General features: G+C 41.1%; 1 long non-coding RNA gene across 1 annotated transcript; it reads right to left on the bottom strand.

Annotated features, from left to right (window-relative positions):
- Positions 1–660: 660 nt before the first annotated feature.
- Positions 661–3,572, bottom strand: LOC134298607 (uncharacterized). Its single transcript, XR_010005705.1, has 2 exons — positions 3,491–3,572; positions 661–3,114 (listed from the first exon to the last, which is right to left on the bottom strand). It is a non-coding gene; the product is annotated as an uncharacterized LOC134298607 (long non-coding RNA).
- Between the last annotated feature and the right edge of the window lie 103 nt (positions 3,573–3,675).

Below are 3,675 nucleotides of genomic sequence, written 5' to 3'. Positions count from 1 at the left end.
ATAAAGGACTGTTGAGCCACCAAAGATGTGGTCGCAATCTTTTATCATTTACAGTGGATCAAGCAACACAGTTTAGTTTGCCTCTTTCATTGGTGTATTCTTCACTTATTGTATTCTAATTGGCTCACTATTCTATACATGCAAACAGCTTAAGAAACTTTATTGGAACTTCATGTCTCAAGTGCTGGCCTTGACTAGCTTGAGCAGTGGCCAAACACTGGTCTTATCTTCTAGTTTCCCATACAAAGAATTCAGGAGGGGGCTGCTTTTCTAAAACTGCAGCATGTGTTATTTTTCTCTTCGGGACTACAACTCCTACTATCCATTTTCAGACTACAACCCCTACAAAATGAGGGGCCCCTATAATAATAAAAGCAACCAAAACCAGTTAGTCTTACAGCATGTGTATACGTGCCTTATGGTGACCTCATAAATTTCATAGGGTTTGCTGAGGTAGTAGTCAAGAAGAGTTGTTTTGCCAGTTCCTTCCTCTGCAAGAGTCTACAGCAGGAATCTCTCCATGGACTCACCAGGGCCGATCCTGCATAGTTTCCAAGATCAGACAGGATCTGGTTGGTGCCTTTAGGGATTTTAGGCCTGGGTATACTACTATACAAAATCCCAGAATACTTGTAAAGTATCTACACAAACACAAAATGGTCTATGTACAAAGAAAATATAATGTCCAAATAGCATATAGTATTATTAAAGTTCCCCGTACAAAACTCAATTCGGTAGTACCAGACAAAATGAAAAGGAGCAACAGATCTAACACAAAAGTTATCTGATATTGGTTCCAATGTATATAGGCTTCAGGAATACATAATCAATGAAAATATCTTCCAAATCAAGTAAACAGATGGTTGGTCATGTTGCTGTATACAGAATGAAGAAAATAATGATGGAGCACCGCTCTCAAGAAAGTCTTCGCAAGTAAAGTCCAAATAAAGTCCCAAGTCTAAAGTATTTGTGCACCCTGTTTCGGGGGAAAAAATCCCCTTCTTTAGGAGTTGATATAATCAGCAACAACGAACTTATATCTACCGGTAAAACAAAACATAGAGTAACAAGTATTTTACCAGCAGTATTAACAGAAGTAAAGGTAACCCATATAACTGTTATATACTTACATAGTGCCTAATTGCTTACAAGAAATGACTCTGCTTGTGGTGATTTCAACTGCGAGTGATTCTGAAGGTTCATTCAAAGGTTTATAAAGAGTACTTGGTAACTTAAAGGAAACAGCTGAAATTAAGTGATTCATTAAGTTCCTGAGGGGAAAAGATTTTAAACTTAAAGATAGATCCAGTACATTTCCCTTTGGGATAATAGTTTTTCCAAGTCCATATAAGGTTTTTGAGGAATGCATTCCAGCGCACAAAATTTAAATGAGGGAGATGAATGTTTGTATTGTGTGAAGTGTGAATATAGAAGAGACTCTGTGGATAAATTTTTGATTCTGGATTTATGTTCAGAGATTCTGATTCTCAAGGGTCTGGTTGTCTTTCCGATGTACCAGAGATCACAATCATATGTCAAGAGGGAGATTACATTGCTGCTATTACAAGTAGAAAAATATTTAGTGTGGTGCTCACTTTGTTCCTATGATTATATATCTCCTTAGTTTTTCCAAGATTGAGGACAACACTTACAGTGACAACAGGGGTAAAGGCCTCTCAGGGTGCTCTTCGATGTACTAATGGGAGTGATTAAATCTGTATGGATTAAAAATTCTCTAATATTTTTGGTACGCCCGTTTCCAAAAATAGATAATTTATCACAACCTGAAATATTTTGAAGATGCCAGTGATTCTGAAGAAGATGGCAGGATCTGGTTGGTAATTTAGGGATTTTAGGCCTGGGGAAATTGAATGCGCAAAATCCAGTGTATAAATTGTGTTACTTTACATTGTAGCACTGGGGAAAAAAGTGCAAAAAGAATTAACATAGAAGAATGCCCTCCAATGACTCACTTCAGAATCATTATGAATGATGAATGGTCATGAGTTTTCTTGTTTTGTTTTTTTTGTCCAAATTGTCCAGTTCCACCTGTGTCCAGTTTATAATGCCAGCAGTATATCTTATCACAGGTGTGGCCCAGGTGTTTATGGCCTTGATGGTGTTGCCTCCATTGAGCTTGCTTTTGAGAATTTTTCTGACCAGCTTTTACATCTTCATGTTTGATGTTGTCCAGTTGCAGTATACCCAAATATTTATAGGCCTCTGGTTGGTGACACTTTATCGTTTTCTGGTAGAATGGGCATATGAACTTATGGTACATTTTTAAAGTCCCTACAGATAACGTTTGACGTTTAGTTGTTGTTGGATTGATCTGTCTGCCCATTCTATAATAGCCCCATCCTTGATGTGTTACCATTATTATACTGCACTTTACTGTCCATTTCAACTGTGAATTTACCTTTCTCCATTTTGGAACATTCTGCACTTTGCCGGGATCTATGAACTAGTCTCCTGTTTTTAACATTGTATGCTTCATGCTGATTTTAATGATTGTTTTTACTGATGTTGATGTTTTTATTGAGATAATTGTGTTATTGCTTTGTTATTGATATTTGATTGTTGTATTGAGCAAGGCCCCATGTAAGCCACCCGAGTCCCTTCGGGGAGATGGGGCGGGGTATAAAAATAAAGTTGTTATTATTATTATTATTATTATTAAGGTAGAATTACAGAATCATAGAGCTGGAAGAGACCTCACAGGCCATCCAGTCCAAACCCCTGCCAAGAAGCAGGAAATCACATTCAAAGCACCCCCGACAGATGTTCATCCAGCCTCTGTTTAAAAGCCTCCAAAGAAGGAGCCTCTACCACACTCCTGGGCAGAGAGGTCCAGTGAGGAACAGCTGTCCCTCTCCCTTAGAAACTTCTTCCTAATGTTCAGGTGGAATCTCCTTTCCTGTAGTTTGAAGCCCTTGTTCCGTGTCCTAGTCTCCAGAGCAGCAGAAAACAAGCTTGCTCCCTCTCAGCCTTCTCTTCTGCAGGCCCAGCTCTTTAAGCCACTCCTCATAGGGCTTGTTCTCCAGACCTTGATCTTTTGAGTTGCCCTCCTCTGGACACATTCCAGCTTGCCAACATCTCCTTCAATTGCGGTGCCTAGAATTGAACACAGTGTGATTCCAAGTGTGGTCTGACCACGCCAGAAAAGACATAGATGGTTTATTAGACCAAATGCGAGATATGCATTTTATAGAAATCCATCCAAGGAGATTAAACTGGTCTTCGGCATGATACACGCGTACAGGGCTGCAGATTTATAGTACAATCTCATGCCTAGTGGGGTTTCACGGGACTTAAAAAACGCACGTGAAGCCGCAGGCCCCATGCGTCTCAACGAGGACGTCAAAGGAACACTCAACTTCCCCTCCGCCAGTTCCGCCCCGCGTTGTCATGGCGACTGCCACTTCTCCTTCACACGCCCAACACACACAACAGTCCACCTCCCCGCGTCTCCCATTCTTATTAGGATAACCTTTCTCTGATTGGTTAAGCCGGCAGACTATTTCGCATTCCACGTCGGTGGAAATTTCCGTCTCCCTTCGCCGCTGGCCAATGAACACCCCCGGAACCACCGCCAATGAAAGCGGGGAGGGCGCGCTGTTGTGGCACGTGAGGGGCCGAGCACGTGGGGCCGTTATGTAAAGGGCGGGGCAAGGA

The sequence above is a fragment of the Anolis carolinensis genome, chromosome 1 (assembly GCF_035594765.1).
Source record: "Anolis carolinensis isolate JA03-04 chromosome 1, rAnoCar3.1.pri, whole genome shotgun sequence".
In the NCBI taxonomy this organism is placed as follows: Eukaryota; Metazoa; Chordata; class Lepidosauria; order Squamata; family Dactyloidae; genus Anolis; species Anolis carolinensis.
This window is presented reverse-complemented; position numbering and strand designations above follow the sequence as displayed.